Source organism: Globicephala melas, chromosome 19, assembly GCF_963455315.2.
Source record: "Globicephala melas chromosome 19, mGloMel1.2, whole genome shotgun sequence".
Taxonomy (NCBI): Eukaryota; Metazoa; Chordata; class Mammalia; order Artiodactyla; family Delphinidae; genus Globicephala; species Globicephala melas.
Window position 1 is genome coordinate 58,882,929 of NC_083332.1, and position 12,657 is coordinate 58,895,585.

The following is a 12,657-nucleotide window of genomic DNA, read 5'->3' on the forward strand; positions in this document are numbered from 1 at the left end:
AGGGGAGGCCAGGGCCCCGCACAAAGCACTCCGGAGGCCGAGCTAGGCAGCCTGAAATTCCGTACGTCATTCTGCTGCAAAGGGAGACTGGAACTTCGGTCAACAGACAAGTGTTTTAGAAAGATAACTGGTGACAAACTAAGATTGGGATGGAAGGAGGAAGACGGGCAGCCGGGAGGCGGCTGCCATGCCCCAGAGCAGAGCTGACAGACGCAGGGCCAGCAGGGGAGCGGGGCCTGCAGGGGACGAGCAGGGGCTGGGAGCAGGAAGGCTGGCTGGAGCAGACAGCACACCAAGGGGCCGCGACCTCCTCCCAGCAGTTTCGGTAAAGAGCCAAGAAGCTTGCAGACTGGGTGGTGAGCAAACTAAAGAAGCAAATTTGTTTAAATGTGGTTAAGTCAAGGACATACGTAGCTGGAAGGAAAAAACAATTTTTCAATTTCCCTTCTTACGTATTATCTCATTTAAAGCTACAATGGGGCTTCCCTGGTGGCGCAGTGGTTGGGAATCTGCCTGCCAGTGCAGGAGACACGGGTTCGAGCCCCGGTCCGGGAAGATCCCACATGCCGCGGAGCAACTACGCCCGTGCGCCACAACTACTGAGCCTGCACTCCAGAACCCGCGCTCCGCAACGAGAAGCCACGACGGTGAGAAGCCCGCGCACCACAACAAAGAGCAGCCCCCGCTCTCTGCCACTAGAGAAAGCCTGTGTGCAGCAACGAAGACCCAATGCAGCCAAAAATAAATTAATTTAAAAAAATAATAGAGCTACGATGAACCTCTCAACAAGACAGAATTCTATTTGTTGTGTAAGCTGACTTCACCCTCACTGGCTCCCAATAAATAGAATTAACGTGGCTTCTGCAACGAATTTTAATTTGTGTAACAAATGATTGCTTTGTCCAAGTATTTAATTGATATGATACCTTGTTTTCATTTTATATAAAACCCTTTATACTGTTCCAATAAATATCTTTATTAGTAAAAATAATAATAATAAATAAAACAAGAGGACGGGACCAAGATGGCGGAGGAGTAGGACGAGGCGCTCACCTCCTCCCACAGGAACGTGGAAAGCACATCTGCACGTGGACGGCTCCCACAGAACAGCTCCTGAGCGCAGGCACAAGACCTCAGACTTCCCGAAGGGCAAGAAAACCTCCAGCTAACCTGGTAGAACAAAAGGAAAAAGAAAAAGAAAGGAATGTAGACGGGGCCTGCGCCCCAGGCAGGGAGCTGTGGAGGAGATCAGCCTGGACAGGCGGCGAGCGTCGGAGCCTAGCAGGAGAGCACAGGAACCCGTCTGCGGAGGGCAGCACAGAGAGCAGCCTGCACGGAAGGTCCGCGCCGCCACCCTGCGCTCCCCAGCCTCAGACGCTCATCCGTCAGTGCTGAAGCTCAGGCTTCGGAGGTCAGACCCAGGGAGAGGCCCGGGGCGGGATGCAGACAGCTGAAGAGGCTGGACTGTGGCAACTGAGGGTGTGCTCGGAAGAAGCCAGGGCCTGTCAGAGAGCCAAGGCGCGGTACTGAGGGGTTCACGAGGAGAGGGGAGGGACCACCATAAGAGCTTCTTTCCTTACGAGCGCTCCCAGGCAACAGGACACTGCCTACAGGAGCTCTGGGGGCGGGCGCGAGTCGCTGCCGCCATCGTGCGCTCCAGAGGCAGGCACAGGCCACCGCTACGAGACCTGCGAGCAGTCGCCAAGTGCTGCCCCCGCCCGCCCAGTAGCGCACAAGGGCGGCAGCACCTGCACACCCCATATCAAGGCAATAAAAGCCAGCAGGTGCTGAGGAAACAGACAGCAAGCGTCCAAACTAACAGCAGCCCCTCAATTCTGGAAAAGATGGCGGAGTAGAAGGATCGAGCTCACCTCCTCTCACGAAAACAGCAACATCACAACGAACTGCTGAACGATCATCGACAAAAAAGACTGAAACCTACCAAAAAAGATATTTTACATTCAAAGACAAAAGAGAAGTCACAATGAGACGGTAGGCGAGGTGCTTTCGTGCCAAGATAATTAACAAAATGGCAATAAGAACATACATATAATTACCTAAAATTTAATGGGATTCGTAATGGATACAAAAACAAGACCCGTATATATGCTGTCTACAAAAGACCCACTTCAGACTCAGAGACATGTGCAGACTGCAAGTGAGGCGATGGAAAAACGTATTCCATGCAAATGGAAATCAAAAGAAAGCTGGAGTAGCAATACTCTTAGCAGACAAAAACAGACTTTAAAATAAAGACTTACAAGAGACAAAGAAGGACACTACATAATGAACAAGGGATCAATCCAAGAAGATATAACAATTGTAAATATATATGCACCCAACATAGCAGCATCTCGATATATAAGGCAAATGCTAACAGCCATAAAAGGAGAAATCGACAGTAACACAATAATAGTGGGGAAATTTAACACCCCACTTACATCAATGGACAGATAATTCAGATAGAAAATCAATAAGGAAACACAGGCCTTAAATGACCATGAAACCAGATGGACTTAATTGATATTTATAGAACATTCCATACAAAAGAAGCAAAATACACTTTCTTCTCAAGTGCACATGAAACATTCTCCAGGACAGATCATACCTTGGGCCACAAATCAAGCCTCAGTAAATTTAAGAAAACTGAAATCATATCAAGCATCTTTCCGACCACAGTGCTATGAGATTAGAAATCAATTCGGGGGACCTCCCTGGTGGCACAGTGGTTAAGACTCTGCGCTCCCAAAGCAGGAGACCCAGGTTCGATCCCTAGTCCAGGAACTAGATCCCACATGCATGCTGCAACTAAGAGTCCGCATGCCACAGCTAAGGACCTGATGCAATCTAATAAATAATCAAATATTTAAAAATAAATAAATAAATATTTATTTGTTTATTTTTGGCTGTGTCGGGTCTTCGTTGCTGCACTTGGACTTTCTCTAGTTGCGGCGAGCGGGGGCTACTCTTCATTGCAGTGCACGGGCTTCTCACTGCAGTGGCTTCTCTTTGTTGTGGAGCACGGGCTCTAGGTGCGTGGGCTTCAGTAGTTGTGGCACGTGGGCCCAGTAGTTGTGGCTCATGGGCTCTAGAGTGCAGGCTCAGTAGTTGTGGTGCACGGGCTTATCTGCTCCATGGCATGTGGGATCTTCCCGGACCAGGGCTTGAACCTATGTCCCCTGCATTGGCAGGCAGATTCTTAACCGCTGCGCCACCAGGGAAGTCCCAATAAAAAGAAAGGAAGGAAAGAAAGAAAGGGAGGAAAGAAGGAAGGAAGAAAGAGAGAGAGAAAGAGAGAAAAAAAAAGAGAAAGAAAGAAAGAAAGGGAGGGAGAGAGGGAGGAAGGAAGGAAGGGAGGGAGGGAGGGAGGAAGGAAGGTCAATTCAGGGGAAAAAAAAACACAAATACACGAAGCCTAAACAATATGTTACTAAACAACCAATGGATCACTGACGATATCAGAGAGGAATTCAAAAAATACCTAGAGATAAATGACAACAAAAACAAGATGATCCAGAACCTGTGGGACACAGCAAAAGCAGTTCTAAGAGGGAAGGTGATAGCAATACAGTTTTACCTCAGGAAACAAGAAAAATCTCAAACAACTTAAACTTACACCTAAAGCAACTAGAGAAGAAAGAACAAACAAAACCCAAAGTTAGTAGAAGGAAAGAAATCATAGGGGCTTCCCTGGTGGTGCAGTGGTTAAGAATCCGCCTGCCAATGCAGGGAACATGGGTTCGAGCCCTGCTCCAGGAAGATCCCACATGCTGCGGAGCGACTAAGCCTGTGCGCAATGAAAGCAATGAAGACCCAACGTAGCCAAAAATAAAAATAAATAAAAGAAAATAAGTAAATTAAAAAAAAAAGAAAAGCTATGATGAACCTAAAGAAGGACTTGGTCTCCCTATTTTACAGATGAGCCACCCCGGACCCCCAGTTAGTCTGGGACCTCCACACAAGTCCCACCACGCTGCTTCTCGGTTTGAACAGGCCACACTTTTAAAAAGCCTAGGACAGCCCCAAAGAGATGTAACGGAGACAGACTGAGGACGATATGCCTAGTTAAGCCAACTAAACAATCAGATTAAGAAACTATAAACCAAGAGGTCCTGGCATGGTTGCTTTTTTCTTTCTCATTTTATGGTTATTTGAGCTTTTCCTGCAACTACAAAAGCAACACAGGCTCATTTTTTCTGTTTTTAAAGAATAAGGGTCCCAGTCTGCAGACGCAGGGGCTGACAGAGCCGAGGGACCCTTCTTCCCTAGGCGGGGGAGGGTGGGGGAGAGGGTACAGAGAAGATGGACAACGCGGAGCTAAAGCAGATCCCACCCCACACGCCGTTCTGAGCAGCAGGAGGTGGGCTGTGGGCGCTGGAAGTGGAGAAAAGCTGAGGACGGCGACTGAGACTGGAAAAAGGAAGGCGGGTAGGGGAGGTGGCAAGAGAGAGCTGAAACTCAGCACCGTGGGCCAGACAGCGCTGGAACCGCGGTTCCCAATAAACGCCACAACAGCCAGGCCTTTCATGCACAAGCGCAGCCTGGACCCAAAGCCCTGCAGGGGGCTGGGGGTTCGCCATGGAGGGCAGGACGAAGGGGAGCAGCCTGCGAAGCCAGGTGACAGGAAACTGCGAGGGACTGGAGGTCCTGAGGCCTGCAGGATGTGCAAGGGAGTCAGGTCGGCAGAGGGGTGTGTGTGTGTGTGTGTGTGTGTGTGCGTGTGTGTGTGTGTGTGTGTGTGATTTATCCTCTTCAATGGTACATTTTCCATCATTTAGTCTAAATTTCATTCTTTCAATTTCTTGATATTCTCTCAACTTAGTATGATGTAAGATACATAAGTATGACCAAAAAATAAGCCTGCAAGGTGGAATTTTAAGAACTCAGAGGAGAAAAAAAAATTTTTTTTTTAATTAAAAAAAAAAAAAAGTTTCTTGGGCTTCCCTGGTGGCGCAGTGGTTGAGAGTCCGCCTGCCGATGCAGGGGACACGGGTTTGTGCCCTGGTCTGGGAAGATCCCACATGCCGCGGAGCGGCTGGGCCCGTGAGCCATGGCCGCTGAGCCTGCACGTCTGGAGCCTGTGCTCCGCAACGGGAGAGGCCACAACAGTGACAGGCCTGCGTACCGCAAAAAAAAAAAAAAAAAAAAAGAATGGAGCATTCAGACAGCCTACCCCAGTGCCTTGGCTCCAGTGCATTCAGTGCCACTGCAATTATGTTCTTGTATGTTCTTTCCATCAATCTGCAGTCATGAAAGATTTAGTTTGTGCTTTCAAACCAGACCAGTAATGTATGCCATACGAACCAGTATCTTCTTCTCAAATTACTGAATCTGAAGAACAGAATATTAACCTTTGAGGGAAAAAAACCAATGGAATATTAAGTGAACAAAAGCCAGGTCTCAATAATGTGCTGGCACACTGTCCACACTGTGAACAGTAAACTTATGTAACCTTTCCAGAAAGGTCTTTGAAACTGAAACAAAACAGGGCAAACTGAGAAACACACAAGGAGCCAAGGCTCTGGGAGAGGAAAGCCAACCTCACGGGGGTGGGGAGGGGACGACACTGGGCTTTTCCCCATCCCGGCAGCCACTCTTCAGCCTCCTGCCAGGTCCTTCTCCTCCACAGACGTCGAACTGTGGCGGTGCCTGGGCTGGGTCCTGGGTTGTCCTCTTTAGCTACGTGCTCTCTGAATAACCTCCCAGGATCTCAGTCCCATGTAGTTAGAAAGGATGCCTGGGTGTCTCCAATCCGTCACTCAGCAACTCCACGGCAGGGTCAAAGCAGAAACCCCTCCACCCACCAAAACCTCCTGAGCCTACCTTCTGTCTCTATAAATGGTGCCAAGGTCAAAAACCAGGACACACCCTTCATTCCACTCTTTTCCCAACCTCCCCACACCTAACCCGTCAGCAGGTCCTGCGGGCTGGACCTCCAACACCGACCCAGATGAAGGCTGCCCCACCCGGGCAGCACAAACCAGCGCTCCGTTTCCACACTCACTGCCTCTGTGCGCCCATAACGCACTCCCCGATCAGCACCCAGGCCCAGTTTTTACAGATGTAAGTCGGGTCCTGCCACTCCCTTACCTATTAAAACCAGCCAATTGCTGCCTCTGTGGTTACAATAAAACCCAAAGGCCACCCTGTGGCTACACAGCCCTACCCGGCCCGGAGCCTGTGGACCGCACCTCTTACCTCCCCTCCCACCCGGGCTGTCTCGTTCCTCTGTCATCACCGCAACAGAATGTTCTCGTAATATCCCCAGCACACCCCGAACTCCGCAAACCCTTGTTCAGTGAGAGAAGGAAAAGCAAAAACAAACCCCACAGGAACCGGAAAGGAGTAAGAAAGAGGGTCAAAGTGGGAGGCCTGGGGTGGGGTGGGATGGGATGGGGTCAGACGGTCCGGGGAGCTGAAGGGGGAGAAACGTGGACGGGTTAAGGGGGGAGAGGGAGAAGGGGAGGAAGGAGAGAGACCCACGCTGGCAGGGCTTTTTCTGGGTGTGTCACTGGGAGCACACAGGCTGCACGAGGCAGCCTCAAAGGCACGTGTACACAAATGCCAAAGCTTCCACCTTTATCCCCATACCAGAGCCACAGCCTGAAAGTCAAATGGAGGAGCTATTTTTAATCCCAACATGGTAACTAAACCCTCAAGAATTCCAAAGCCAGAGACAAAAAGACCCCCAGAGTCACCAAACCCTTCAAGAGTCCCGTCCCAGGGAAAAGCTGAGCCTGAACCAAGCTGGTGAATCCCCGCCTCTTTCCTTATCTTCCTAAATGGGGTTTCTTTGTTTAATAGGAAATGAACTTTTGTAACATCAGACTTGCCCAAACCTGCAACACGAGGCCCATCTGACCCGCTCACAGTGAACCTAGCTCTCAGATGCAAGTTAACGACAATGTAAGATACTGGAATGTGAAAGGACAGGCCAGTTACTGAACATCTGCCATGGGTCAGGACCTCTGTATACATCACGACGGTGAACCCTGCCACTACCCTAAAAACGAGGTGCTCGCTAAGGGATGAGGAAATTGCGCCTTCGAGCTGCAGTACCCTGCCCAAGCTCACGGCCAGCAAAGTGTGGAGTCGGGGCTGTTCCGACTCCAAAGCCCACGCTCTTCCATGAAAACACGCCATCTCCCTGAGCGCTTGGTTTCAGAAAACATGTTCTGTAACGTGGACACTGAATCTGGGAAATACGGACCGCTAAGAATTCAAAACGTCCCGACCAGAAATACTGTAAGAGCCTGTCTCAAGAGAAACTGGAAGCTTCTCTATCCTGCCTGCCCCTGCTTATTACTAGGTCTGCAAACGCACTGCGCCCTGTCCCAGAATGACCCAAACCACCAGCTTAACACAGAGCTGGCCTCTCCTTCCATTTACTGATAACACTCCTCACACAGCCAGTATTTACTAAGCACCTTTTTTTTTTTTTAATGTTGAGCCTTCTTTTAATTTATTTATTTTTATTTTTGGCTGTGTTGGGTCTTCGTTTCAGTGCGAGCGCTTTCTCCAGTTGCGGCAAGCGGGGGCCACTCTTCATCGCGGTGCGCGGGCCTCTCACTGTCGTGGCCTCTCCTGTTGCGGAGCACAGGCTCCAGATGCGCAGGCTCAGTAGTTGTGGCTCACGGGCCCAGTTGCTCTGCGGCATGTGGGATCCTCCCAGACCAGGGCTCGAACCCGTGTCCCCTGCATTAGCAGGCAGACTCTCAACCACTGCACTACCAGGGAAGCACTACTAAGCACCTTTTAACCTCTGGACACAAGGCCTCTTCTTCCCTCATTCCTACATGCTGCCCACGCTTCCTGCTTACAGCTCTGACCCTTCCCTTCCCACTTTTCTCACAACCCAAGCTTAGGCACCCTCACTTCTGGCTGTACCTCTGTAGAACCCTAACCAACAGAGGCACCAAACCTTGGGACCATGGCATTCAAGGCGCCACTGAATCTGGCTCCCCTGCCCTTCCAGGCTCTTCCACGCAGCGTTCATCCTGCTTCCCCTGCTGGGCCTGTTCACACCTCTGTGCTTCTGCTCCCGCTGTTTCCTCCAATTAGAAGACTCTCGCTCTCTGCCTATTTACCACGCACCCACTATGTACAAACCACTGCAGGGTAAGTGTTTTCAAAACTGTGAGGTGCTGTACCAATATAAGGCATTATCTTGGCCCCATGAAGAGTCTGGATTTATTAGACAATTATTAAAATTCTACTAGAGGTTTTTCAAGAATAGAATGAACTAGTAAGCAAAACAAGAATACGTCTGTAGATAGAGGCAAAGAAGTGAGTGAAAGAGAAAAAAAATCAGAGGCAAGTGAGAGTAAGTGACTAAATGCCGTCCCCTAACAGGCAGACCAAAGTACAGACACATGTTAAACTGGAAAGGAGGCGTTTTCTCCTCCTCAGAGGCAAGGGGAAGAAAAAGACTGATGGGCATTCAGAGCTATCTCAGCTGTAATGGAGTCAAAGTTGAGAGAACTCTCCCAGCAGCCTCTGCTCTATGATCTATAAGGGAGAGTCCTCTGTCAATGGTAAAGCAAAAAAAAGTGTGTGTGTATATATATAATACAGATACACATATATACATAATTTTAAGTGAGGTATAGTTGATTTACAATATAGAAGTTTCAGGTGTATGGCATTCACAATTTTTAAAGGTTATATTCCATTTATGCTGCAACTAAGGAGCCCTGGAGCCACAACTAAGGAGCCTGCCTGCCACAACTGAGGAGCCCACATGCTGCAACTAAGGAGCCCGCCTGCCACAACTGAGACCCGGTGCAACAAAGCAAATAAATAAAAAAATTTAAAAACTGGCTGTATTCCCTGAGTTTTACAATATATCCTTGGAGCGTATTTATTAACGATGGTTTGTACCTCTTAATCCCCCACCCCCTTCTTGCCCCTCCCCTTCCCTCTCCCCACTGGTAACCACTGGTTTGTTCTATAGCTGTGAGTCTGCATCTCTTTTTAAAAAGTATATTTTTAAGGAAGGTACCATGAATGAAGGAAGGATGCTGTGTAATAAAGAATTTAACCACGCTCAAATGAAGGTCTGGGCTTTATCATCGGCTGACCATCTGATTTAGGGTGGGGACTGGCCACACCAGAAAGACCAACATGATTTAGGGTGGGGCTCTGGGTCACGCAGTATCAGTTGACCTGGAAACTGAGATCAACCTTGTGGGCGGTCGATCAATCAATCATTTATGCCCATGTCACAGAAGCCCAATAAAGACTGCAAACACCAAGGCTCAGGTGAGCATCCCTGGTTGGCAATACCCAGCGCACAGTGTCTCGTGTTGACACCAGTTACGCACCACGTTCCAGCCCCTTGGGGAGAGGACAATGGAAGCTCCGTGTTCGGTGCAGCCCCAGATCCTGTCCTGAGAGCCGCTTCACCTGGCTGACTTTAATAAGCCATAACTCTGAGCACAACAGCTTTCAGTGAGTTCCGTGAGGCCTGCTAGCTAGTAATCCAACCTGAGGGGGGCTTGGGGAACCCCCAGACTTGCAACTGGTATCAGAAGTGACGGTGCTCTTGTGTGGACTGTTCCCTCTCAACTTTGTAGCTGACCAACTCTGCAGATGGCCCAAACTCTTCTCAGGTGCTTCAGCTGAAGGGTCACACACAAGTTGCTAACCTGACCCTGGAAACTGGCTTTGGGGACAAAAGGGAGCAAGAGTGAGTGTTTAGATTCTATACTTTATGCTCTGCTCCAGTGTTCGAACTTCTTTTTTTTTTTTTTTTTAAACAAAACAAGCATGTATTACCTCTGTAATTAAAAAATTACTTTAAAGAAACATACCCCCAAAAAGCTGCTTTAAGAAAACTATCTTGTAGAGTTGCTCAGCACGGATTGGAGCAGGGAAATTCTGGAATCATCAGGAAAACTACTTCTCAATTCATCCCAAGCATTAACTTCACATGTGAACTTACTGCTCGTTCCATTTCCTCACATTAACAAAGATTATGTGATTTATGTCACCAAAGGGTCCAAGCCTTGCAGGTAAGTTTCAGAAAGAATGTAAAAGCGTGTCCAGACTTTTGACTGGCTCAAGGCTGCTCTTATACAAAGTTCCTTTCAGTACTTTCTCTCTGTCGCTGAGATGGTCATTCTATTCATGCTAATATCTGTCCTTTCTAGAAGAGGATTTCTGCTTTCATAGTGCATTGATTAGCAAGGCTGAAAATTCCCAATTCACTCCTTGTAATCGAGGCAGGCTCTGAATCATTGGTAAAAAAAAATAATAATAAAAAATAACAAAAGAAAACTTCTGTATACATCTCTACCCACTTTGCTTTGACGTGAGATGTGTGCATAAAGAGTTCCAGTTGTTGGGCTTCCCTGGTGGCGCAGTGGTTGAGAGTCCGACTGCCGATGCAGGGGACACGGGTTCATGCCCCGGTCTGGGAAGATCCCACATGCCGCGGAGCGGCTGGGCCCGTGAGCCATGGCCGCTGAGCCTGCGCGTCCGGAGCCTGTGCTCCGCAGCGGGAGAGGCCACAGCAGTGAGAGGCCCGCGTACCGCAAAAAAAAAAAAAAAAAAAAAGAGAAAGAGTTCCAGTTGTTGATTTATGAATTATTTAGGAAATTACTATCAAATAGTCTCAGGCTCCTCCACCTCACAACTGAAAAGCCCACCTACCAGCCTCACTCCTGAAAGCACACAACCCAAATAATGTCAGTCACTCGACGCTTCTATTTACCAGAATCTTCAAGAGGTGCAATTTAAGACGTCTGTTCCATTCCGTTTTTCAAATATCCCAAGAGCCTCTCTCTTTAATCAAGTACTCTGGGGCTTCCCTGGTGGTCCAATGGCTAAGGCTCTGCGCCCCCAATGCAAGGGGCTTGGGTTTGATCCCTGGTCAGGGAACTAGATCCCACATGCCGCAACTAAGAGTTCGCATGCCGCAACTAAGTTTGCATGCTGCAACGAAGATCCCGCATGCCGTAACTAAGACCCAGCACAGCCAAAATAAATAAATATTAAAAAAAAAAAAGTATTCTGACTTCCTAAGAAGCAAATTTACTGTGCGGGCTTTCTCTAGTTGCAGCGAGCGGGGGCTACACTTCGTTGTGGGGCGCGGACTTCTCACTGCAGTGACTTCTCTTGTTGCGGAGCATGGGCTCTAGGCGTGTGGGCTTCAGTAGCTGTGGCTCGCAGGCTCAGTAGGTGTGGCTTGCGGGCTCTGGAGCACAGGCTCAGTAGTTGTGGCCCACTGGCTTAGTTGCCCCGTGGCATGTGGGATCTTCCCAGACCAGGGCTCGAACCCGTGTCCCCTGCATTGGCAGGCGGATTCTTAACCACTGAGCGACCAGAGAAGTCCCCAAGGTGACTTTCTAAAAAGGCGACTTCAGATAAGTAAACCTTGTTAAGACAGAATCAAAAAGATTAAATCTGACTTTTAAAAAGGTGACTTTAAGCAAATAAAATTTGTGAAAGTATCAACAGATTAAATTCATCATCTTTAAGGTGAAGAGTCTAAGAAGAAATATACATTGGCCCAGATTTCTAGACCATTTGAGACAGCAGTAGTAAAACAGATAAACCTATGTGCATTAAGTACAAGCACTAAGCAGACTGCAAACGTTAAACACTGTAGCATTGCTTGGACAGCCCTTTACACCACCTGGTCAGTAAAAGAAGCTACAAAGCAGCTACGTCAACAGTTCTTAACCGCCCCCCCGCCAAAAAAAAACTGGTTACCCATAAGCCAATAAAGTGTGTCCATCCGACAGCGAAAAGAGACTTAGTTTCAGCAGCAATGACGCCTCAGGAGAGATGAGCCTTGGCGACAGCAAGAAAAGATGCAAACATTGCCCTGAAGGCTGACCTGATTGTCCCAGGTGCCCTGGCAGGCAATCCCCCAAAGATCATTGGCAGGGGAAGGGAAGATAAGGAAGAAGGTGGGCAAAGAATAAAAAAGGAAAATTAAAACTTACAAGGGAGGAAGAACTGGAGCATTCATTCGAGAAGCCATGGGTGACGTGAGAGGAAGCCCACTGTAACGCATGCCTATAAACTACTCCTTACAGCTTACACAGGATTTACTGCCACTCTTCTAACTCCAACGACAACCCCGTTATTAGTTATTAAAGGAGAAAACCGCGGCTCGGAGCCCTGAGTGTCGCACCCAAGGTCAGGCAGAAAGCTGGGGCTGCAATTCGGGCCCTACCCCGAAAGGTGCACTAAGGAGTGACAAGGAGACACCTGGAAGAGAAGTCAAGCGCTGGCACAGAGGTGCCCCGAGGAACTCGGGAAGGTCGCAGGTGCGGGGTGGGGTGGAGGAAAGGGCGCAGGGGGCTCGGGGCTGGCGGACGGGGGCCCGGAGTGGCCGGGAGACCCGGGCGCGAGCAGCCCGCCCCGGCCCACCGCACTCACCCGAGGCCCGGGCGGGGTCGCCCGGCGCTGCGGCTCCTCCCGGCCTGCGGCGGCGGCGGCGGCGACTGCAGTGGCCGAGGCAGGGACGCATCATGCGGCCGCACTCATGGCCGGGCCGGAGGGGGCCCCGCGGCTCGGCTCGGTCCTGCCGGGCCGGTCGGAGGGAGGCGGCCTCCGAGCGGACACGAGAGACGGAGCCCACCCTGGAGAGCTTGGCGGCACGACCCCCGGAAGTGAACCTCGCGTGGTCAGCGGCGCCGCGTTTGC

General features: G+C 49.6%; 1 protein-coding gene across 2 annotated transcripts in view; it reads right to left on the reverse strand.

The window, feature by feature from the left end:
• Nucleotides 1-12,610, reverse strand: part of ZDHHC7 (zinc finger DHHC-type palmitoyltransferase 7) — a 30,640-nt gene extending 18,030 nt beyond the window's left edge. The window contains exons 1-2 of one of the 2 annotated variants that reach the window (XM_060289018.1): nt 12,391-12,610; nt 1,054-1,170 (exon numbers count right to left, since the gene is read on the reverse strand). The gene's annotated coding sequence lies outside the window, so the exon portion shown is untranslated. The remainder of the gene's footprint in view (nt 1-1,053; nt 1,171-12,390) is intronic. The other variant, XM_030863162.2, reaches the window with a different exon arrangement.
• Between the last annotated feature and the right edge of the window lie 47 nt (nt 12,611-12,657).